The sequence below is a fragment of the Gorilla gorilla genome, chromosome 2, assembly GCF_029281585.2.
Source record: "Gorilla gorilla gorilla isolate KB3781 chromosome 2, NHGRI_mGorGor1-v2.1_pri, whole genome shotgun sequence".
In the NCBI taxonomy this organism is placed as follows: domain Eukaryota; kingdom Metazoa; phylum Chordata; class Mammalia; order Primates; family Hominidae; genus Gorilla; species Gorilla gorilla.
This window is the reverse complement of record NC_086017.1, coordinates 15,492,883-15,519,237: the sequence shown is the minus strand read 5'-3', so window position 1 is coordinate 15,519,237 and position 26,355 is coordinate 15,492,883. Positions and strand designations below refer to the sequence as shown.

The following is a 26,355-nucleotide window of genomic DNA, read 5'->3' as shown; positions in this document are numbered from 1 at the left end:
CAGCCACTCTGGCTTCAGCCATGGCTAAGGGGTCAAGGTACAGCTTGGGCGGTTGCTTCAAAGGGTGCAAGTCCCAAGCTTCGGTGGCTTCCACATGGTGTTGGGCCTGCAAGTACGCAAAAGACAAGAGTGGAGCAGTTATAGTAGTATGAAAATGGACTAATACAAGTATGGATATTAGCACTAATAAAATATGATTTAAAAAAGAAGGCAAGAAGACCACCATCAATGAAAATAAAGCATCTTCTAAATTAGGCAGGCAAAAGTTGCAAATAAGTACGGGGTATGATTCCGGGCTTCAAGAAATGTTAAATAATTAATCAGAACTATCAAACTAGGGGGCAATGAAAGGCCTAAAATGAAATTCAAACTCCTGTGTGTTGGATAAATGTGAATTCTTCCAAGGAGAAGTGTAACAACTTTCATCAGACAAATTCTCATCAGAACAATTTCTTTGTGACTCTAAGAAGTTGAAAAATCACGTCTATAAATAGTCAGTGCAAATTATTTTGAAAACATAACCATTTAAATCACAGGTAAACCAGATGTTTAACACCAAAGGCAAAAGAGGAGGAATTAGAATCCTTCTGTAACAATGACAACATCAACAATGATGGCTGATATTTATTGCATGCTTATTGTATGCCTCACCACTATTTTACGGCTTCTCTGTATATTATCTCATCAATATGTTTAGATTACAGTAGAAATTATATTCCCAAATGGAAATTATAGGAAGGCTTGACTAAGTTATAACCATGGTAGTTTTCTTTCAGAACCTGGAACTCTTCATGCTCACTTTCTACCTTGGGGCCACTGTACACATGTAAGATATGAGTTCTAAATTTCTTTTCAAAGAATCAATGTATCAGTATGTTCAATTCTTTGCCTTCTACTTTTAAACTTAACTTCCTCCTAAAGCAACCTTTTTTGATTACCTGCTCCATCCTGACTCATTCCGAATACCTGCTACCTGCTCCACCCTAACTTATTCTCCACCCTGCATAACCATTTTTCCGACCAAGACACTCATCCCATCACTTTCTTTAAATTAGCCAATCAGAATTAGTTTAGCCTGGTACAGTCTAACCCTAGCCAATAGGGGAACGACACAGCAGCACCGGCCCACATGCATCAGGGATAAGAACCCATTCCCCTCCCTTGTCCAAGTGTGTGCTCACCATTGCTCCATCTGTAAGGGCACACCCTTCTATAGAAGTAACTCCCCTTGCTGAGAATTACAAAGAAAATTTTGTATTTGAGTGTTATTTCTTTTGCAGCACCAAAGCTTTATTTATAACAATTTGGGGGCTCTCCCATGATTACATTCCCCTCTGGGGGCAATCTCTTTTCTTGTTCTCTCTTGTGAGGAGGTGCGCCCCACCCCCTTGCAGCAGCCTCAGGGATGAGAAATCAAGACCCACCCAGTGCGAGGAATAACCCAAGCTCTCAGCAATGCAAAAATAAATAAATAAATAAATAAATAAATAAATAAATAAAATAAAATAAAAATGGCCAGCAGCCTAGCTTAAAGGATCCTCACATACTGCAGTGACAACTCTGTGCACAGACCAAGGAAGGAGAAGCCACAGGAGCCAGTAAAGTACTTCCTTGGTGGTCAGGACTAAGGAAAAAGCCATGGGGCAGTAAAGCATTCCTTGGTTAGGACATACCAAGGAAAGACAAATTGCAGGGGTGGTAAAGCATTCTTTAGCTGGGACTAGGGAAAGAAAGTCATGGGGGAGTGGTGAACTATTCCTTAGTTGGGATGTCTTGGAGGTTAAAAAGAGGTGAGAAATCCCCATGGTAGTGGGGAGCTGAACCTCAAAAGAGGTGAGAAATCCCCATGGTGGAGGGTTGAACCACAGAAAGAGGTGAGAAATCCCCACAACAGGGGGTTGAACCTCACAAAGAGGTGAGAAATCCCTAGGAGGGAGGGTTGAACCTCAGAAGGAGGTGAGAAATCCCCAGGAGGGAGGGTTGAACCTCAGAAGGAGGTGAGAAATACCCATGAATGGGGGTTGAACCTCACACAAACCTCCGGTAGTAAGAAAAATATTCAGAACTCCCCTTTCCTTTCTTTTAAGGGGAAGAAAGAGTAGCTCCAATCCCGCCAGTCCCTCAAGGGGAAGGGGAAGGAGAGGGGAGAACAGCAGCATTAACAGCTGGCAGAGACAGGGAAAGAACAGCAGAGAAGAAAGGGGGGGTGAGGGAAGACAAGGAGAGGGGAAAGAGAGAGAGGCAGAGAGAGAAAGAGAAGCAAAGGAGAGGAAGAGACAAAGACGGAGTCAAAGACAGAGAGAGACAAAGAGAGGCAGAGAGAGAGAGGAAGAGACAAAGAGGGAGTCAAAGAGAGAGAGAGACAAAGACAGGCAGAGAGAGAGAGGAAGAGACAGAGAGATGAAGAGGGAGTCAAAGAGAGAGAGACAGAAAGTCAAAGAGAGAAAGAGAAAAAGAGAGATATAGTAGTAAAGAGAAAACACTGTACCCTATTCCTTTAAAAGCCAGGGTAAACTTAAAACCTATAATTGATAACTGAAGATCTTCTCCTTGACCCTGTAACTTCAATACCACCTTGTTGTCAGTATAAACAAGGGTGTAGCCCAAAAGCTCTAAGGCAACTGACAACCCGTAGCCTTCCTATCAAAAATCCTTAACCCAGTAACCCATGGATGGCCCAAATGCATTCAGTCTGTAGTGGCAACTGCTTTGCTAGCAGAAGAAAGTAGAAAAATAACTTTTAGAGGAGGCCTCATTATGAGCACACCTTACCAGTTCAGAACGATCCTAAGTCAAAAAAAAAAAAAAAAAAAAAAAGCAAAAGGTAGCTTAGTAACTCAAAAATCTTAAAATATGGGGCTATTCTGTTTAGAAAAAGATGATTTAACATTAACCACTGATAATTCCCTTAACTCACCAGGCTTCCTAACAGGCGATGTAAATCTTAATTAATTACCATACAAAGGTCCAACGTGACCTAGGAGGAACTCCCTTCAGGACTGGAGGATAGATGGTTCTTCCCCGGTGATTGAGGGAAAAAGACACAACGGGTATTCAGTAATTAATAGGGAAACTCTTGTAAAAGCAGAGTTGGGAAAATTGCCTAATACTTGGTCTGCCCAAAGGTGGGAGCTGTTTGCACTCAGCCAAGCCTTAAAGTACCTACAGAACCAGGAAGGAACCATCTATACCAATTCTAAGTGAATTTGGACTAAACAAGGTCTTATTAATAGCAAAGGATCATTGAAATCCCAAACTTACAAGGTTTTCAACAAAACAAAAGATTGCTAAAAGTTAACAGTGTAACATGTATTATCCTAACTTCTAATCTTGTGGCCTTAGGCAGTCTAGTCCACAGATACGAAGGAAGTTCGCTTTGGAAAAGAATGGTTATCATCTTCGGAAAAAAAAATGGGGTTGGGCAGAATTTATGTAAAAAGAATGTTATATGGTAAATTCTTGTCCTAAAATAAATTAACCGGTTGTTTGAAGAAAGAGATGTTAGAAAAGGCATTCGAAAAAATTCAGCAGCCCTTCATGCTAAAAACTCTCAATAAACTAAGTATTGATGTATCTCAAAATCATAGGAGCTATTTATGACAAACCCACAGCCAATATCATACTGAATGGGCAAAAACTGGAAGCATTCCCTTTGAAAACTGGCACAAGACAGGGATGTCCACTCTCACCACTCCTATTCAACACAGTGTTGGAAGTTCTGGCCAGGGCAATCAGGCAGGAGAAAGAAATAAAGGGTATTCAATTAGGAAAAGAGGAAGTCAAATTGTCCCTGTTTGCAGATGACATGATTGAATATTTAGAAAACCCCATCATCACAGCCCAAAAGCTCCTTAAGGTGATAAGCAACTTCAGCAAAGTCTCAGGATACAAAATCAATGTGCAAAAATCATAAGCATTCCTATACACCAATAACAGACAAACAGAGAGCCAAATCATGAGTGAACTCCCATTCACAATTGCTTCAAAGAGAATAAAATACCTAGGAATCCAACTTACAAGGGATGTGAAAGACCTCTTCAAGGAGAACTACAAACCACTGTTCAATGAAATAAGAGGACACAAATAAATGGAAGAACATTCCATACTCATGGATAGGAAGAATCAATATCATGAAAATGGCCATACTACCCAAGGTAATTTATAGATACAATGCCATCCCCATCAAGCTACCAATGACTTTCTTCACAGAATTGGAAACAACTATTTTAAAGTTCATATGGAATCAAAAAAGAGCCCACATCGCCACATCAATCCTAAGCCAAAAGAACAAAGCTGGAGGCATCATGCTACCTGACTTCAAACTACACTACAAGGCTACAGTAACCAAAACAGCATGGTACTGGTACCAAAACAGAGATATAGACCAACGGAACAGAACAGAGCCCTCAGAAATAATACCACACATCTACAACCATATGATCTTTGACAAACCTGACAAAAACAAGAAATGGGGAAAGGATTCCCTATTTAATGAATGGTGCTGGGAAAACTGGCTAGCCATATGCCAAAAGCTGAAACTGGATCCCTTCCTTACATCTTATACAAAAATTAATTCAAGATGGATTAAAGACTTAAATATTAGACCTAAAACCATAAAAACCCTAGAAGAAAACCTAGCCAATACCATTCAGGACATAGGCATGGGCAAGGACTTCATGACTAAAACACCAAAAGCAATGGCAGCAAAAGCCAAAATTGACAAATGGGATCTAATTAAACTAAAGAGCTTCTGCACAGCAAAAGAAACTACCATCAGAGTGAACAGGCAACCTACAGAATGGGAGAAAATTTTTGCAATCTACTCATCTGACAAAGGGCTAATATCCAGAATCTACAAAGAACTTAAACAAATTTACAAAAAAAAAATCAAACAACCCCATCAAAAAGTGGGTGAAGGATATGAACAGACACTTCTCAAAAGAAGACATTTATTCAGCCAACAGACACATGAAAAGATGCTCATCATCACTGGCCATCAGAGAAATGCAAAGCAAAACCACAATGAGATATCATCTCACATCACTTAGAATGACGATCATTAAAAAGTCAGGAAACAAACAGGTGCTGGAGAGGATGTGGGGAAATAGGAACACTTTTACACTGTTGGTGGGACTGTAAACTAGTTCAACCATTGTGGAAGACAGTGTGGTGATTCCTCAGGGATCTAGAACTAGAAATACCATTTGACCCAGCCATCCCATTACTGGGTATATAACCAAAGGATTATAAATCATGCTGCTATAAAGACACATGCACACATATGTTTATTGCAGCACTATTCACAATAGCAAAGGCTTGGAGCCAACCTAAATGTCCATCAATGATAGACTGGATTAAGAAAATGTAGCACATATACACCATGGAATACTATGTAGCCATAAAAAAAGTTGAGTTCATGTCCTTTGTAGGGACATGGATGAAGCTGGAAACCATCACTCTGAGCAAACTATTGCAAGTACAGAAAACCAAACACCACGTGTTCTCATTCATAGGTGGGAATTGAACAATGAGAACACCTGGACACAGGATGGGTAACATCACACACCAGGGCCTGTTGTTGGGTGGGGGTATGGGGGAGGGACAGCATTAGGAGATATACCTAATGTAAATGACGAGTTAATGGGTGCAGCACACGAACATCACACATGTATACATATGCAACAAACCTACACGTTGTGCACATGTACCCTAGAACTTAAAGTATAATTTTAAAAATAATAATAAATAAATAAAAATAAAGGGATGTTAGCAACAAGTCAAAAAGTTGAGGCATGTGAAAAAATTGTCCATGAAAGTTGTGAAAAAAAAGTGTGTTATAAAAAGGAATTTATGCAAGTAATGTTGTATAATTTTAAAGTAATTAGGCCTCCTGAGTGTAAAACTATTGAAGAAACAGTTTATGTGCAAGATGTATAAGGAAAGTAAAATAAACTTTTGGTAAAAGGATTATAAGGAGGCATAAGAATGTGGAATTTTACCTACAATAAAAGGTTTAAAAAATTTGTTTGGTAGGGTTAAGCAAGTTTTAAAACATTAATTGTAAAGGAAATTCTGTGTGTAAACATACTGGCTAAAGTTAAAAGGGTATCATCCAGTTTTTCTGTGAACTGGACATTAAAATAAAAGCACAATGGGTTTTTCTTAAAGCACTAACCTGCTCTTTATCAAAAATTAGAAAAGGTTAAAAAGAGTCTATAAAAATCTTACCTTAAGGTCAGACGTTAAAATTGGATAAATATGTCTACAAGGTTTTATTAAAATTGAGTTTAACATTGATAGCACACTAATGTAAGGGTGAAATTCAGCTCAACTGGTATAAAAATCATACAGGAAGCATTGTCAAATATAAAATGGTGTTTGGCTTTCTGTGGTCTAAAAACTAATAAAAATAGGTGCTAAAGGAAATTTCTCAGTAAGAACACACCAAGGACTATGAAATCCACTGCTGATGTCCCCAAATTTTTTTTAAAAAGATCAATTTCTTACAAATTTTATACTTGCTTTATCTTCCACTTTCCTTTCCCTCAAGACTAAAAGTCTTTTAGCACAGGTACCACCCCTAGAATTTCCAATAAACCAGCACCAGCCTGAGGATGACATTCTCATCAAAGGGTAGAAAGAAAGAAAACTAAAGCCAGCCTGGGAAGGATCCTACCTTGTGCTGCTAACCACTGAGACTGCTGTTCATACAGCAGAAAGGGGATGGACTCACCGCACCCGAATCAAGAAAGCGCCAACCCCTCCAGAGTCATGGGCCATGGTCCCAGGGGAAAACCCTGCCAAACTAAAGCTAAGAAAAATTTAACTCTCTTTCATCTATTTTATTCCTCTTTCTTCTTTCCTCACTCTATTGCTGACCATCTAGTTGTAACACAACCAAGTCAATTTCACCTCAAACTACTGCATTTAATGCTTGCCTTGTTATACCCTGTGGGGACTCGCCAAGTCAAAGACTGCTCTCTACTTCAGAAAAGTACCTCTGTCCCTTGTGACTCTCCTCAGACTGGACCTTAGTACATTGGGACCATTTAATCTGGGGAGATTTCGATAAAGACCCCAGTGTCAACTAGGAGTCTTGCCCCCTAATGTAGAGCTTTTATGCTGTCATTGGTCCAACGTTCTCTGGACCACTAAAGAGCAAGGATGGACTGCCCCAACTGGTTTTTGTAATTTCCTAAAATCATACATTCATTTTACTAGAGGATTGTAGAGGTTAAAGACTTAAACTTTGGCAATTAAGACAGCATACCAAGATGCAAATGCCTGGTTGGAATGGCTCAAATATTCCTTCTGCACGTTAAACAAAAGCAATTGTTATGCTTGTGTGCATGGCAGGCCAGAGGCCCAAATTGTCCCCTTTCCACTAATCTGGTCCTCCAGTTGACCAGGTGTGGGCTGCATGGTAGCTCTTTTCCAGGATTCTACAGCCTAGAGTAACAAGTCATGCCAACCTCTCTCTCTGCTATATCCCGAAGTCCAGCACCCTGTGGGTCAGCCCCCGAGGGCCATCCAGCTTCCATCTCCCAACACTAAGTTCACTTCCTATCTCTCATGGCAGAGAGGAAACTTAGCATTCCTTGGGGACCTGAAGGGATCCAGTGAGCTTAAGAATTTTCAAGAGCTTATCAATCAGTCAGCCCTTGTTCATCCCTGAGCAGATGTGTGGTGGTATTGTGGTGGACCTTTACTGGATACTCTGCCAAATAACTGGAGTGGCACTTGTGCTTTAGTCCAATTGGCTATCTCTTTCATCCTGGCATTTCATCAACCAGAGGAAGGAAAAAATAAGACATCGTAAAGTGGGAGAAGCCCCTTATGGGTCTTTTTACTATTTAGACACAGTTTTATTTGACATCTGTTTAGACACAATTACAGTCCCAAGGATAAAACCAGATCAATTTAAAGCCCAAAATCAAATAGCTGCAGGATTTGAGTCAATATTTCGATGGGTGACAGATTAATAAAAATGTAGATTGGATAAACTACATCTACTACAACAGCAATTTATTAACTACACTACAGATGCTGTTAAAAGAATAGCTGAGCAATTAGGGGCTACTAGCCAGATGTCTTGAGAAAATAGGATAGTCTTAGACACGATACAGCAGAAAGAGGAGGAGCTTGCATCATGATTAAAACTCAATGTTGTACCTTCATCCCAAACAACACTGTCCCTGATGGAAGTATAAGAAAGGCATTGCAGGGTCTGACTGCTCTGTCCAATGAGTTAGCCAACAACTCAGGGGTAAATGACCCCTTTACGGGATGGCTAGAAAAGTGGTTCGGTAAATAGAAAGGAATAATAGCCTCAATTCTTACTTCCCTCGCAGCTGTAATGGGTGTACTTATTCTTGTCGGGTACTGTGTCATACCACGCATCCAGGTGTTGGTGCAGAAGCTCATAAAAACAGCACTTACTAAAACCTCCGTTAACTGTCCTCCACCTTATCCAGAGAAGCTTTTTCTTTTGGAAAATCAAACAAAACAACTAAGCAGAGACATGTTCAAAAACGTTTGAAAGAAAGAACTGTAAGAAAATGCAAGAGGACGGGTTGTTAGATATGAGTTCTAAATTTCTTTTCAAAGAATCAATATGTCAGTATGTTCACTTCTTTGCCTTCTACTTTTAAACTTAACTTCCTCCTAAAGCAACCTTTTTTGATTACCTGCTCCATCCTGACTCATTTCAATCACCTGCTCCACCCAGACTCTTTCTGATTACCTGCTCCACCCTGACTCATTCCGATTACCGGCTACGTGCTCCACCCTAACTTATTCTCCACCCTGCATAACCAACCATTTTTCCTGCCAAAGCACTCACCCTGTCATTCTCTTTAAATTAGCCAATCGGAATTAGTTTAGCCTGTGTATCTAACCCTAGCCAATAGGGCAATGACACAGCAACATGGGCCACATGCATCAGGGATGAGAACCCCTTCCCCTCCCTTGTCCAAGTGTGTGCTCACCATTGTTCCATCTGTAAGGGCACACCCTTCTATAGAAGTAACTTGCCTTGCTGAGAATTAAAAAGAAAATTTTATATTCGAGTGCTATTTCTTTTGTGGCACCAAAACTTTATAACACACACTATTCCCTTTGGCTAGAATGTTCTTCCAAACTCTACTTGCAGACTTTCCATTTTTCAAATCTCAGCCCTTTCTCAAGGTAGTATTGCTAAATTACTTAAAGTAGGTCTCTCCTTTTCATTTTCTCATGGACACCTTTTCCTTTCCTTCATAACATTTGTCCCAACCCAAACATCTATTTATTTGTATGTTTGCTTAAAATGACAAGCATTAGCATTTATTTCCATTTACAGTGTGAAGACAATATTCCAAGTGCTTGGAGTCTAGCATGTCATTTTAGCCTCACAACACAAAATGAGATATATAACCATTTTATATGCATGGAATCAGAGGCACTAGATTATGCAGTTTTAAGAAGGTGATTCAGCTAGTAAGTGGAGATGCTGGGATTTGAACAGCCTGACTCCACAGGTGTAACAACTTGATTAGTGTCTACATCATTAGATGTAGAGATCTCATGAGAGCAGAAGATGTCTTGTTTCTGTATAGTAATATTCTAGGCCCTTAACACAAAACCTGGCACATGTTCATAGTAGACTTATCAAACACATTTGCTTAATAAATGAGCATAAATATGAATTAGTATTAAAGGGTAATGTTGCAGGAATTAAATAATTCAGAAAAGTTTAAAGGAAAGAGCTTGACATTGAGAGTACGTATCCATTTTTTCCCTATAAATTAAAACTGTCACTGTTCACTTGTAATGATGGGCACTTTGGTTTAACTCACAGAACACCGGTTTTCTTTGCCAGTGTAGAGGCACCAGACTAGATGAAATGTGAAATCCTTAGGGTGTGTGAATCTGATATGCCTGCCTATAAATGCCTCACCCCGCCCAGCCCAGGCACAGAGATCCTTGTTGGACTGGCTGCATAAGGAAGAAAGTTGCAATGTGCTCTTTAAATATTTATCCCATAGAGTTTAGCACCACAAGAGGCCTCAGGAACCCTTAGCAAAATTTTCCATGGGATCCCCTAAGATGCTTCTCTACTAATAAGATGGCAATGGGGTGCAAAGCAGTTATTTAGGCTACTGGTGACAAATTCCTGTAAGACGTAATAAATTCCTCTTCAAAGGTTTTAGCCTGTAAATTGTTAAGTATAATGAGTTCTGAGATCCTCTCCAAGAAATCAGTGTATCAGTATGTTCAGCTCCTCTGTTCTTTGTTCTTCATTTTAAAGTTTGACTTCCTCGTTCTTTACGTCTCCTTGCCCCCAGTTTCAGTGAACAACCCCCTCCTAGCCTCTATCACCTGCTCTGATCTTAGTCACCCTTGGTCACCTACTCTGTTCTTAGTCATCCTGAATCACCTGCTCTGTAACCATCCTTCCTGCCAAACTACTCACCCTGCCACTCTGGCTCATACTCCTGCTTTCTTTAAAATAGCCAATCGGAATTAGCTTAGACTGTGTGGTCCAAACCTAGCCAATAGGGAAACAACACAGCAGTAGGGGCTACCTGTGTCAGGGATAAGAACCCCTTCCCCTCCCCCTTGTTTAGGTGTGCTCTCGCCATTGCTCCATCTGTGAGACGCACCCTTCTTTAGAAGTAAAATTTCTTTGCTGAGAAAATGCATATTAGAGTGCTATTTCTTTTGCAGCACTGAAAATTTATTTCCAACAAATTTGGGGGTTCATCTAGGATTCCCATTCTCCTCTGGGAAAGGGTCTTCCGCCTCTCCCATGAGAAGGCGTGCCCCACTGCCTTGTTGTGGCGGCCTCAGGGGTAAGGAATCAAGACCCACCTGGTGTGATGAATAAACCTGGACTCTCAGCGATGCAGGAAGAAACAGGCTGGCAGCTTGGGGAAAGGATTCTTACATACCACGGTGACCAGGTAACTCTGTGCACAGACCAAGGTAAGAAACATCGCAAAAGCGGCAAAGTATTTTCTTGGTGGTCAGGGCCAAGGTAAGAAAAGCCGCAGAAGCAGTGAAGTATTCCTTGGTCGGGACATACCAAGGCAGGAAAAGTTGCAGGGGTGGTGAAGTACTCCTTGCTCAGGGTGTCCTGGACGTTAAAAAGAAGTGAGGAATCTCCACTGGGGGGATTAAGCCTCACCCCAAAAGGGGAGAAATTTCCAGTAGGAGAAATTGAGCTTCACCCCAAAAGGCAAGAAATTTCCAGTGAGGGAAATTGAGCCTCACCCCAAAACCATCAAGGTGTGAAATACCCCAAGTAAGGTAAGAGATAAAAAGGATAAAGCTAGCAACAATAATACTCCCCCTAATAATCCCCTAGGCCTAATATTAAAATATTAGAAGGATAAAACCAAAAACAAGAAAAAGAAACTGCTGTTTCAGAACATTCTCCTATCCCTGTTGTCCCCCTCCTTATAACCCAGCCTCTTGGGAATCATCCCAAAGGCCCACTTACCACCAGCTTGAGTACCCATTCCTAAAAGGACTTCAGTGTGAGACAGAGCAATGTAAAAAGGATGGTCAGAGCTTTCCTTTCCCCTCTTCTTGGGAGAAGAAAGAGGCATAATCCATAGAGCTGCAATGGGAGGCCAGGTATGTGAATACCCTCCCAGCCAAAATATTCCTACAGCAGATCAAAAATTTCCCACCCAAGAGCCCCGGTGGGACAATAACAATGCAGCCAACCAAGAAGATATGCAAGACCTTAGGGAATTGATAATAAAGGGCATTAAAGAATCAGTACCCCGAACCCAGAATCTTACCCAAACATTTGACATACAGCAAGGGGAAGATGAAGGGCCTATAGAATTTTTAGACAAATTAAAGGAACAAATGAGAAAATATGCTGGTCTAGGTCTTGAGGATCCTCTTGGGCAGGGAATGTTAAAACTTCATTTTGTCACTAACAGTTGGCCAGACATTAACAAGAAATTACGAAAGATAGAGAACTAGAAAGATAAACCTATAGAAGAGCTTCTAAGAGAAGCCCAGAAAGTATATGTAAGAAAAGATAAAGAAAAACAAAAGCGGAAGGCAAAAATTCTGCTTTCAATCATGTAACAAAGTATCCAGGGGGCCAGAACCTATAAAGAACCTAGACCTCCATTCTCCAGGCAATATAAAGGGTACAAGAGAATAAAGCCAGGAGACTCAAAGGTGGAAAAAAAAAAATCTTAGAGAGAAAAGGACTGACAGAGGGAACAGAGGGAGTCAGGGAGAGAGAGAGACAGTTGAGAGAGAGAGACAGAGAGGCAGAGAGAGAGAGAAGGAGAAAAAAGAGAGGCAAAGAGAGAGGGAGGAGCAAAGGGAGAGAAAGAAGACAAAACAAATGTTTCAAATTAAAAATAGGTCACTTCAAAAGAGAATGTCCCAAATGGGAAAAAGAACAAAAGTCATATATAAAAGCAAATCAGCTAATACTAGATGTCTGTTAATTCTGGAAGCAGAGAAAAATCTATTAGGAAGAGATTTAATGCTAGAATTAGGCTTAGGCCTACAAATCAATCATGGAAAATTCCTCCCCTCCCTAAACTTGCTCACCACCGCAGACAAAGAACACATTTATCCCAAGGTATGGTCAATAGATGGGAATCAAGGAAAGTTACAGATTCCTCTGATTCATGTTAAATTAAAAACCCCTGGGGAAGTAGTAAAGCGAAAGCAGTGTACCCTGTTCCTTTAAAAGCCAGGGTAAATTTAAAACATATAATTGATAATTGAAGGTCTTCCCTGTGATGGGCTTCTTAAACCCTGTATGTCTCCCTATAACACTCCAGTACTGCCTGTAAAGAAGCCAGATGGGTCATACCGGTCAGTACAAGACCTTACAGCTATTAATCAAATAATCCAAACTACACACCCTGTTGTTCCCAATCCTTATACTATTATCAGTAGGATCCCAAGCAGTCACCACTGGTTTACAGTAATAAATTTAAAAGATGCCTTCCGGGCTTGTCCATTAGCAGAGGACAGCCGGGACCTATTTGCCTTTCAGTGAGAAGACCCTCACTCTGGTCAAAAATAGCAACACTGATAGACAGTCTTACCCCAAGGGTTTATGGAGTCTCCAAATTTATTTAGTCAAATATTTGAACAAGTCATTTAATTAACAAAGGCAAATGGAAAACTGAGCTTGAATGGATTGAAGGCATCATATCCTTGCCTCTGCCGGAGACTAAACAAGAACTTAGAAAATGTTAGAATGAGTCAGTTACTGTCATCTATGGATAGACTCTTATGCCTTAAAAACAAAACCCTTATACAAAAAGCTCATGAAAGACGGGCTAAACCGCCTCATTTGGCAATTACCTGAAATCCAATAGGTGGAAAGATTAAAACATCTATTAGTAACTGCCCCTGTCCTAGGTTTACCCTCCTTAAGCAGCCATTCCATCTTTTTGCCACTGTAAACAAGGGCGCAGCCGTAGAAGTACTTACCCAAAAGCACGGAGGCCACTGACAACCCGTAGCCTTCCCATCAAAAATCCTTAAGCCAGTAACCCACAGATGGCCCAAATGCATTCAATCTGTAGCAGCAACTGCTTTGCTAACAGAAGAAAGTAGAAAAATAAGTTTTGGAAGAAACCTCATTGTGAGCACACCTCACCAGGTCAGAACTATCCTAAGTCAGAAAGCAGAAAGGTGGCTTACTGACTCCAGAATCTTAAAGTATGAGGCTATTCTCTTAGAAAAAGATGATTTAACATTAACCACTGATAATTCACTTAACCCAGCAGGTTTCCTAACAGGGGATCTATAGCGAAAGAGAGAGCACACATGTTTAGTTTTAATTAATTACCATACAAAGGTCCGACCAGACCTAGGAGAAACTCCCTTCAGGACGGGACAACACTTTATAGATGGTTCCTCCCAGGTGATAGAGGGGAAAAGATACAATGGGTATTCAGTAATTGATAGAGAAACTCTTGTAGAAATAGAGTTAGGAAAATTGCCTAATAATTGGTCTGCTCAAACGTGTGAGCTGTTTGCACTCAGCCAAGCCTTAAAGTACTTACAGAACCAGGAAGGAACCATCTATACAGATTCTAAGTACGCCTTTGGAGTGGCTCATACATTTGGAAAAATTTGGACTGAACGAGGTCTTATTAATAGCAAATGCCAAGACCTGGTCCACAAGGAATTAGTCACCCAAGTATTAAATAACTTTCAGCTGCCAAAAGAAACAGCTATTGACCATGTCCCCGGACACCAAAAAAGCCTTTCTTTTTAAAGTCAAGGAAATAACCTAGCAGATCAGATAGCCAGACAGACTACCATTTCTTGGCTGTACAACTGGCCTGCTTTGCAGCTAGGTAAAACCTAGGACACATGGAGTTAAATTTTAGAATAAGCCAGACCTTATCTGCACTTCTCTCTAGGTCTTAGGCTGTACACCTATCACATAATTAAAATCCCAAACTTAAAAGGTTTTCAACAAAAGTAAAATTTGCTAAAAGTTAACAGTGTAACGTGTATTATCCTAATTTCTAATCATGTAGCCTTAGGCACTCTAGTCCACAGACATAAAGGAAGTTTGCTTTGGAAAAGAACGGTTATCATCTTTGACATTAAAAAAGCATAATTTATGTAAAAAGAATCTTATATGGTAAATTCTTGTCCTAAAGTAAATTAACTGGTTGTTGGGAAGAGATGTTTACAACAAGTCAGAAGGTTAAGGCATGTCAAAGACTGTCTGTGAAAGTCATGGACAATGTTATAAAAGGAAATTTGTTCAAGAAATGTATAATTGAGAAGTAATTAGGCCTCCTGAATGTAAAACTATTGAAGAAACAGTTTATGTGCAAGGTGTGTAAGGAAAGTAAAATATACTTTTGGTAAAAGGATTATAAGGAGGCAAAAGAATGTGGATTTTTACCTACATTAAAAGGTTAAAAAATTATTTTAAAGGTTTAAGCAAGTTTTGAAACGTTAATTGTAATGGAAATTCTGTGTGTAAACATATTGGCTAAAGTTAAAGGGGTACCATCCAGTTTTTCTTTCAACTGGACATTAAAATAAAAGCACAACAGGTTTTTCTTAAAGCACTAACCTGCTCTTTAACAAAAATTATAAAGGGTTAAAAAGAGTCTATAAAAATCTTACCTTATTGTCAGGCATTAAAATTGGATAAATATGTCTACAAGATTTTATTAAAATTGAGTTTAACATTAATACACTAATATAAAGATGAAATTTAGCTTACTGGTATAAAATCATACAGGAAGTATTATCGAATATAAAATGGTGTTTGGCTTTCTTTGATCTAAAAACTAATAAACATAAGTGCTAAAGAGAATTCACAAGGAAAATGGATATTGCCAGACCACAGAGAACTGTTATCCAAACCCCTTATGAGAAAAATCTTGTTCCAGCTGCATCAAGGGACCCATTGGGAGCTCCAAGCCATGTGTGATTCATTCGTCAGAGTTTATGGGTGCATAGGAATTTATACCCTGGCCAGTTACAGACAGTTGCTTAGTATGTAAGAAAATGAATAAACAAACTATAAATAGATTGCCCCTTGGGGGAAGGAGTCCAGGCTTAAGGCCATTCCAAAGTATCCAGATTGATTACACAGACATGCCTCCAATTGGTCGTCTAAAGTATTTATCAGTAATAGTAGCTCACCTTACTCATTGGGTAGAAGCTATTTCCTTTTCAAGTACAACTGCTAATAATGTAGTTAAGGCATTATTTCAAAATATTATACCCAAGTTTAGATTAATAGAAAACATTGATTCAGATAATAGGACTAGGACTCATTTCACTGCACATGTCATTAAGAAATTAGCCCAGGTACTGGATATAACATGGAAATATCATATTCCCTGGCACCTACCTTCATCAGGAAGAGTGGAAAGAATGAACCAAACTATAAAAAAAGCCACCTAACCAAATTAGTCTTAGAGACTCGGTTGCCATGGACTAGATGCCTTCCCATTGCCCTGTTGAGAATCTGAACAGCTCCTTGGAGAGATGTTGGCTTATCCCCTTATGAAGTGTTGTACAGGTTGCCCTGTTTGCATTCCACTGATTACATTCCCACATTAAAAAAAAAAGATCAGTTTCTCAGAAATTATATACTTGGTTTGTCTTCCACTTTCTCTTCCCTCAGAACTAAAGGTCTTTTAGCACACGCACCACCCCTAGAGTTTCCAGTACACCAACATCAGCCTGAGGACCACATCCTCGCCAAAAGTTGGAGGGAAGGAAAACTCGAACTGGCTTGGGAAGAACCCTTCCTAGTGCTTCTAACTACTGAGACTGCAGTTTGAACAGCAGAAAGAGGATGGACTCATCACACCTGGGTCAAAAGAACACGACCCCCTCCAGAATCATGGGCAGCTATTCCTGGGCCAACTCCAACCAAGCTAAAGCTTGGTTTGATCCTCTTACATTGCATCTCTTTCTTTTCCTCTTCTATTGCTAGACCTCTCATTAGTAATGTAACTAGGTCAAGTTCACCCCAAACTACTACTTTTGATGCTTGCCTTGTGATGCCCTGTGGAGATTTGCCAAACCAGAGGTAACTCTCCACTTCAGAAAAGTATCTTTATCCCTCCTAGCTCTCCTCAGACTGGAAATCTGTTAACTGGGATAAGTTAGTTTGGGAAGAGTTTGACGAAGATTCTAGTACAAACTGGGAATCTTGTCCTCCTAGAGCAGAGCTTCTCTGCCAAAGTTGGTCCAATGCTCTGTAAAATACTGAAGAGCAAGGATGGACCGCCCCAACTAGTACTTGCAGTTTCTTAAAACCATATATTCATTTTACTAAAAGAGTTAACCCTCCCCATTGTCAGCTGAACCAATGTAATCCAGTACAGATTACCATCGCTGCTCCCCAGAGTTCTTCCCCTTCATTAAGCTGTTTCTATGGTATTGGAGCAGAAGTCTCAGGGAAGGACCCCATAGGATCCTTTGCAATGCACTTCATTGCCTCCTCACCTCCTGCACCCACTTCTCCCTCTCCTTAGTTCTCCGGTAACCAAACTTTCTCTCGTTATATACCCAATGATAAAACCAAAGTAATTGTTGTACAGGTTAAAGATTCAAAACAAACCATAGCAACTGAAACAGGGTATCAGGACACAAATGCTTGGCTGGAATGGATTAAACATTCTGTTTGCAGGCTAAACAAAAGCGCCTGTTACACTTGTGTGACAGGCAGGCCAGAGACCCAGATTGTTCCCTTTCCTATTGGGTGGTCCTCTCACAGACCGGGCATGAGCTGTGTGGTAGCTCTCTTCCAGAACCCCACAGCCTGGGGTGATGAGTCATGCAAGACTCTTTCACTGCTGTTCCCTGAGGTCAAGAGCCCTGCGGGTCAGCCCTGAGGACTATCCGGCCTCCAGCCCCTGATGTTAACTTCACCTCATGCCTTTCACGGCAGGGGGAAAAGTTAGCATTCCTTGGAGACTTCACAGGGTGCAGTGAAACCAGGCCTTTTGAAGAGCTTACCAATCAGTCTGCCCTTGTTCATCCCCGAGCAGATGTGTGGTGGTATTGCTGGGGACTACTGCTGGGTACTCTGCCAAGTAATTAGAGCAGCACTCATGCTCTAGTCCAACTGGCCATCCCTTTCACCCTAGCATTCTGTCAATATGATAAAAAAAAATTGTAAAAGAAGTGCCTCACGTGGGTCCTTTGACCCCCATGTTTATATAAACACTATTGGAGTTCTATGAGGAGAACCGGATGAATTTAAAGCCCGAGATCAAATAGCTGCAGGATTTAAGTCAACATTTTCATGGGTGACAATAAAAACATAGATTGGATAAATTACATCTATTAGGATCACCAGTGGTTTATTAATTATTCCACGGTTGCTGTCAAAGGGATAACAGAACAACTGGGGCTCACCAGCCAGATGGCCTGGAGAAACAAAATGGCCTTGGATATGATATTAGCCACAAAAGGCAGTGTTTGTGTTATGATTAAAACTCAGCATTGTACCTTTATCCCAAACAACACTGCCCCCACTGGGGGCATAACAAGAGCCTTACTAAGACTTACTGCTTTATCCAATAAACTAGCTAAACTTCTAGAGTCGATAACTCTTTCTCAGAGTTGCTACAAAGGATGGTTTGGTAAATGGAAAGAAATCACAGCCTCAATTCTTCTCTTGCAGCCTTAGTAGGTGTACCCGTTCTTGTTGGGTGTTGTGTCATACCATGCATCCGTGGGCTAGTATAAAGACTTATAGAAGCAACACTTACTAAAACTTCCCTTAGCTCTCCTCCACCTTATTCAGATCAGTTTTTTCTTTTATAGGATTAAATTGAACAACAAAGCAAGACCTGTTAGAAAAGTTTGAAGAGAAACTACTATGAAAATTGAAAAGGGGGAAATTGTAGGATAATAATAATAAATTCCTGTCCAAAGGTTTTAGTCTGTGAATTGTTAAGTATAATGAGTTCTGAGATCCTCTCCAAAGAACCAATGTATCAGTATGTTCAGGTCCCCTGTTCTTTGTTCTACATTGTAAAGTTTAACTTCCTCATTCTTTATGTCTCCTTGCACCTAGTTTCAGTAAACAACCCCCTCCTAGCCTCTATCACCTGCTCTGACCTTAGTCACCCTTGGTTACCTACTCTGTTCTTAGTCATCCTGAGTCACCTGTTCTGTAACCATCATTCCCACCAAACTGCTCACCCTGCCTCTCTGGCTCATACCCTTGCTGTCTTTAAAATAGCCAATCAGAATTAGCTTAGACTGTGTGGTCCAACCATAGCCAATAGGGGAATGACACAGCAGTAGGGGCTACCTGCATCAGGGATAAGAACTCCTTTCCCTCACTTGTTCAGGTGTGCTCTCGCCATTGCTCCATCCAGGAGATGCACCCTTCTATAGAAGTAAAATTGCCTTGCTGAGAAAATTCATGTTTGAGTGCTATTTCTTTTGTGGCACTGAAAATTTATTTCCAACATTCCTAACAGTACAAACACTTGGAATAAGTAGCTCCTTTCTCCCTTCCCCTTTTCCAGCAGCAGTAACACCTCCAATATGAACTTGGAGATTGGCATATATCATCCTTCCATTTTAACCCATCCAAGTTCGCTTTAGAAACCATCAACAAAGGCTATTCTCTAAGACATATGGCATAGGTCAGGGGCTAGGAGATGTTTTCTTTGAAAGATTACATAAACATCTTAGGCTCACAGGCCATATGCTCTCTGTCACACCTATTCAACTCTGCCATTCTAGCATGAAGGCAGCCATAGACATATGTAAACAAATGGATGTTGCTGTGTCTTAATAAAACTTTATTTATAAAAAGGGCCAGATTTGGCCTATGGAGCTGTAGTTTGCTGACTCCTGGGAATAGACCTTATTTAATTAATAATTGCCTTAGTTAGATTTTCATCTTATTTCAGATAATTTCTATCTCATCTTGGTTGAATTTGCATTCTGTTCCACACTATCTTCTTTGGAAAGTCCCAGGAAACGTATAGATAAAAGAGACCGGGCAGATACAGATAATGAAATAGTATTTGCATGAAAAATGTTACAATTTCTATGGCTGGCTCTTTGCCTGTCAAATAAAACAATGTGCGTGTTGTTTCTTTAACAGACTAACTCAGAATTATCCCCATTACTTTAAATGAAATATGGGATGTTCATTGTTGAATTTCTTTCCTTGCTACATACCTTGATGCACAAAGAAATCAAAGGAATTATTACCAATTCTGTTAAGTCAAACTCTGAATTTACAAAAGATAAATTAGTATTCAGAATCTTTTGATTTACTGTTCTGTAGAAATTCCATTCCATGGATGATAATTAATGGAACTGAGAGGTCATTTTAATTGTGTCATTTTTATAAGATTTTTTGTTTTTAGAGTTTTAAGAGGCTGAGAGAAAGAGTCAAAGGATATAATTCTACTTAACCACAGAAATAGTAATCTTCTGGTTCTTTTCCAATTACTGTAGGATGGTGTTAGCTTCTTAGAGGGGTTTTAGGTGATATAATGATGACCTATCTTATTTCCAAATACTTTTTTGGCATTTCTAAAGGATTATCATTCTGTCCTTTTTAAAGCATTTCTGTACCAGGCTCTTAAGACAAGATCCAATATAAGATATCTTTTAAAGACTTTATGGGCTCAACCTAACAGACCTCAGAATAAATGTCAACTGAAACCACCAGGGTTCCTAACATCCAGGGCACACCCACTCTAGGAATCCTAGGTGTACAGAGTAGGAGTAAAGGAAGCAAACTAACACCCATAGAACTGCATTCTACAAGCATCACGCCCAGAGCTTTAGAAACATACTCTCTCAGTGCATGATTAAGGCAAGTAAGAATAAAATGTGAATTTCAGGTTGCCTCAGATAAGGAACTGGTCTGGGAAATGTGCATTATACTTCTTAGCATCTGTTTTCCAAGAATCTTTTCTTTCATGTCCAATAAATTTGGCAACTAGGATAATTAAGTGGCTTGATAAATATTTGAGAATCTTGATTTTCTAGTGTAAATAGGATTTCTTCGACTTCCATCATGGCCTATGTAATCCTTGGCCAGATGTAAGGCACTCATTTATGGGTCTATTATTTGGCTGTTTAGATACCTCTTCCATTTCAGAACATAGCTATGCATAATAATTGTATTCCAAGGTGAGCTCACAAATGGCATGTTAGGATGAATGTAGAGGAACATTTATAGTCATTGTGTTAGGGAGTATTAACTGGGCGTTACAAAGAATCTGTTCTGCTCCCAACCCTGTGTGAGGTTTTACACTTCTACCTTCCTGTCCTTAATGTAAGCACACTAACTTTTGCAAAGAGGTGGGATTAATAATACTTATTATGTATTTAGTGCTATGTGCCAGGCATAATGTAAAACACTTCATACAACCCTGTGAGGCAGAAATTGTTATCTCCAGTTTGCAGAAGAAAAACCAGCAGCCCAGAGAGAGGTTGTGATTTGAACAAAGTCAAAACCTAGATAGTGGCTGAGACAGAATTTATACCAGGTCTGTCTCACCCCAAAGCCTGGGCTCTTAACCACAATCTATGATTCTCTCTTATTTTCTTCCTTTCTTTGTTTAAATTGTGGGAAGAATACTTAACATAGAGATCTATCTTCTTAACGAAAGTTCAAGTGCACAATACAGCATTGTTAGCTGTAGGCACAATATGTGCAGCAGATCTCCATCACTTAATCATCTTGCATAACTGAAACTTTATACCCATTGAACTGCAATGCCCACCTCTCCCTCCCCCAAGTCCCTAACAACCACCAGTCAACTCTCAAAATCTCCCATTTTATAATGATAGCTTTCAACTAGAGAATCGTTCCCAATCAATTTAATCCTCAGCCTCAGTACTCCTAGGAAACCCCCTCCTCCCATCATCTACCTTAAAGAAGGCTCTTTCCTGTGCCCTAGTTGGCTTTCCAATCATTTCCTCCTAATCTTCAAGGGTAAACAAAGCCAAAATGCTAGAATTAGAATCTCAAGTCTGTCAAGTACCAGCTGAGTGGCCTTGGGCAAATTACTTAGCTTCTCTGGGCTTTAGTTTTCTTTACCGCAAAATTGGGATCCATGTAGGTAAAATTCCCTAGAAGCAAACTCTGAAACAATGATCCACATGAAAACTTGGATTTGTTAGAAAGTGTTCCCAGGAAAAAACAGAAGAGTGGAGAAGTGGAGCAGTGATGAGAAGGGAATATGATTTCAAGAGGAGTCCCACAGAAGAAAACCTTGGATTGATCTCATCAGGGAGCTTTGGAGATAGTGCAGGTCTTACCTCGAAGCCATCTTCGTCAGGCACAAGGGAACGGAAGTCTTTATACTCCTATGCCTCTCAGCCATTGGTTCAGTGCCACACCAAAGAGACATAAATTCCCAAACGACTCTTTATAACAAAGACAAAGCAGGCTTCAGCAGCCTGGAGGAAGGTCAATGTCTGACATGCAAGTGTTGGTTATTGGGGCTGAAAGTTCATTGGAAATGGTATACATAAAAAGGCTAAAGAGATCTGGGCAGAACAGTGATACCAGCTGCCACAAGAGTAATAACAGTTCCTTCTCTGTTTCTATGAGGGTTTTTATTGGTAAAATGCTTATGAGAATGCCTAGTTCATAGTAGGCACTATTAAATATATGTTACATGAAACAAATAAAAAGGCTACAAGGTGATAATATGGAGAGTCCACAAAACAGTAATAAAAAAAATGAAAAGAAACTCTAGATTCAAAGTCTGATCTTTTCATCTTTTGGGAATGATCTTGCAAAGTTCTCAGGCAGGTTATGTAGGTTCATCACCTCCAAGAGAAGGAAAAATGAGAATCCAGGGCATGGTAGCATGAAGCTCTGGAGGCCTAATTCCCACTCCCTGACTCGGCTTAACTCTAACATACTGAGTTAAACTAAATAAATCAATTCAAGAGTTCCAAAATCACAATATAATATTGAGCTCTCTATCAAGGCTCTACCAAGGCTGAGTGGCCCTATGGGGACTGAAAGCAGCGTTTTCTCACCACAGCACCACCACAGGAGAAGTCACAGCAGCTGAAGTCACACAGGGAATCTTACACCTCCCTCTGTCCTCCCATATCCTTTTGCCACCCTCCCAGCTTGTTCACATCCTTTGCCCTGAAGCCCAGTTCTAATGCTAACTCTTCTGGCAACTCACCCCTAATTCCTCCACACCCAGCTATGAGATAGCAGCTTTCTCTCCTTGGAATGGCCACTGTACTTTAAAGGAAAAATAAATTATGAAGTGTGTCTCATTTACCTGCAGTTAGAGTGGAATTGTCTCCAACTACTTGCAATGATCTCTGCTTGTAGACAGTTCCTTCTTAAAGAAAAGCACTATGTTTTATTTATTATTCTACACCACCAGGAATCTAGCATTATAGGAGAATCAAATGATTTTAATTTCTTAGAAAAATTTGTAATTGGAGAAGAACGTTGAAAGCAAGGTCGTACCAACAGGTATCAAACAAACTCTACTGTCACGGTTATGGCCTACAGTACCCCCACTAATAGTAGTAATCTTAATACTCATATTCAAACCCTATATTCTAAAACTTCTTGTAAAAGTTATCTTTTCTCACCTAGAAGCAGCTAAACTCCAAATGGTGCTTCAGACAGAATCACGCATGAACATACTCTTCTTCCAAGGATCTTCAGATCAACCTCAAGGAGCAGCCCTAGCGGCTGTCCCCAACACAACACCCCTTTTCAGCAGAAAGTAGCCAGAAAGAGTCATCATCCAAAACCACCTAATAGCAGTTACCACTCCAGGGGGGTAAATGATAAAGGAGTTAAAAAGAAATTATTCAGGCAGACAATGAGGGTAAGGAAGTCCTTAGGAAGGTTTTCTTTTTAATGAAAAGCAGCCCCCCAAATCATTTCTTTTCTAACAAAAGAAGCCTGTAAAATCGAGCTGCAGACATAAATAAGCAAGCTGCAAGCTTTCATAGGTAAATGCCGGCAGCTGTGCCAATAGGAAAAGACTACCCGAAGGCCAGGCATGTTCAACATGGCGGCTCTATCTTCCCTTTCCTTTGTCAACCACATGTACAGTGAGGAACAGACAACATGACACCAGCCAGGTAGAGAACCCATCTGCATAATAAAAAATTATGGTGGGATGGCCAGCTTCCTCATGCACTATGCAAATGTCACACCTTCTCGGACCAGCCTCTTGAGCGCTATGTAAATCAGATACCACCTCTTCAAGCTCGTCTATAAAACCCCATGCATTTCATCATGAACTGGAAGACCCACTCAGGTGCCCCTCTCTCTCTGCAGGAGAGTTATTCTCTTTTCTCTTTCTTTTGTCTATTAAACCTCTACTCTTAAATTCACTTCTTGTGTGTCCACGTCCTCGATTCCCTTGGCATGAGACAACAAACCTTGGGTATTTACCTCAAACAACAACACCACTTCATTACTTTGAAAGACACAGAAATTACCCTTATATCTATGGTTATTGTCCTGGTCTCAAATCTTACTCAAAATCCAAGAACAGCTGTGTCCAAGGAGTGAATCATTACCCCTGTGAAGTGATTTGAACAAGGAGACCTCTCTCCTCCAAGGCTGCCAACCAAAATGCTAACATTCCCAAAGAAGTAGGTTAAGGCATTAAAAGATCACAGCTGTGATTCAGAATTTATTCATTTCCTAATATGAAGCCATACCCCACTGGTGGTCTCCAAAATGATTTTAGGTAGCCTATACATAGCCATTTTTCAAATTTGAGCAGTGATATACTAATATATCCAAATATAATTGTTATCTATAGGCTACCTAAAATCATTTTAGAGATCAAATGATTTAGTATATTAGAATATGCAAATGTATGTGTGTATATATGTATGTGTGTATATTTCAAACCTGTAATTTTCAAATCCATTCTTTCAGAGATTATAAGAACAAGTCGATTAGAATCTACTAGGTATGCACATATAGAGCAAAACTTGTAAAGGGGGCACTGGAGATAATTAAAATTTGAGAAATATTGATATAGTGAAAATTACATTCAAGTTATAATAGAAGACCCAGATTCAAATCCTGTGGCAAAAATAAAACCCATATGACTTAGCAAGTCACTTACCTTATCTGAGTTTCAGTGTTCTCTTCAATAAGATAAAGTTTTTATAGCCTGTGTTTTTAAATATCTGTTAAATGTAAATGTCCTTCTATGGTGGACACACATATTCCCTTATCACTAATTTCATCTTAGTTCAAAAGAGTTTATCATAGGATTTGTTCTGGCATCTAGCTGGGTCCTAGAGAACTCTCACAAAAGCCAGGTGCATGTGTATGTGGAAACTAAAAACATGAAAAATTTAGGACCTAACTGGGAGCTGGAGGGAGTCAGTCTAAAATAAGACCAAAGCCTTAGGTAAAGATAAAGGTACAAAGACTGTATAAAAGATGGAGGTGAGGTGAGTAAAGATGACTTTCATCTAATTTACAATTTGACTAAAAGCCGCCAAAACTACAGTGGTGGCTCACACATGTAATCTCAGTATTTTAGGAGGCCAAGGCAGGTGGATTGCCTGAGCCTGGGAGTTTGAGACCCACGTGGGTAACATCATAAGACCCCATCTTTACAAAAAAATAAACAAAAATTAGCTGGGCATCATAATGCATGCCTGTAGTCCTAGCTACTTAGGAGATTAAAGTGAGAGGATCACTGGCACCTAGCAGGTTGAGGCTGCAGTGAGCTGAGATACCCACTGCACTCCAGCTTGGACAACAGAGTAAGACCGTGTCTCAAAAAAAAATTACATATATATATATATACACACACACACACATATATACATATACACACACACATTATATATATCACTTTATATTTCTCTAGATAGCAAATGTGATCCTTTAAGCAAGTAAGACAAACCTTAGGGGAAAGATAGAGTGACTTAAAAATAAATAAGAAATTATCCTGAGAAGATAAAGTTGTTTCTGAAATTATATTATGTCCAATCTATATTAATAGCTTTTATAAACCTAGATGTGCTCTTGTATAGTCCCACTTTGGAAACTTACTTCTCTGAGCTTAAATTGAACAATGAAGGACTTGACATCTGCCACCCTGAGTCTCAGTGTCCTGTGACTGGTGCACCTAGACTAGCTCTGACCTACTGTAAGGAAGACATATGCTGGACTCTGCATTGTGATGTCACAGCGGCTTTAGACTAAACAAGCCATATTCCTCATCCAGAGGCCACCCCCACCTGCCCTCCCACCCCACCTTCAGACCTGCACTAGAACACCCCATGGATTTAGGAGCCACTGGTAAGGTTATGACTTCCCCCACTGAATGAAATAAATGGACTCAGGAAGGAATAAAACCCAAGGTCTCCTCTTCACCAGCATCATTCAGAACCACCTCACTCCTCAGGAGCCACAGAAGTGCTGAATAAAATGAAAAGGTATCATATGTCTTTAGCAAGAAAATCAGATTCTATTAGAAAGAGAGAGAGAGAGAGAAAACTCTAAGTGTATTTAGAGCCATGGTCTTGTTACTCCAGAACAGGATTAAATCTACTACATATCAGACATCTTTCATCACCCGGCAAGTGCTTCAGAGATGCAGTAGGCATCTTCTGAAAGACATTTAAAATTCACTACCAAAGCTCTACATTAAAGACAACCATTCTGTTCACTTTGTGCAGATTTCTCAAGAAAATGTTGTCTACTTCAAATCACAGAAGAGGATTTATAGGATTTCCCCAAAGAGAGGAGGAGCAGTTATTAATCTCTGCACAAGTATGCTAAGGCTAGAGAATTCCTATTACTTCCTGGATTTACATAGTGGCCCCCTAAATTCTGGGGATTAGGGAAAGAAAAATTAGGTTGGCCAAATA

The 26,355-nt window shown here is 40.0% G+C and overlaps 1 long non-coding RNA gene across 1 annotated transcript in view; it reads right to left on the bottom strand.

Annotated features, from left to right (window-relative positions):
• The window catches only part of LOC129532551 (uncharacterized), a 63,110-nt gene extending 37,506 nt beyond the window's left edge, over positions 1-25,604 (bottom strand). Inside the window, exon 1 of the long non-coding RNA XR_008678312.2 lies at positions 25,535-25,604. This is a non-coding gene — a long non-coding RNA (uncharacterized lncRNA). The remainder of the gene's footprint in view (positions 1-25,534) is intronic.
• Between the last annotated feature and the right edge of the window lie 751 nt (positions 25,605-26,355).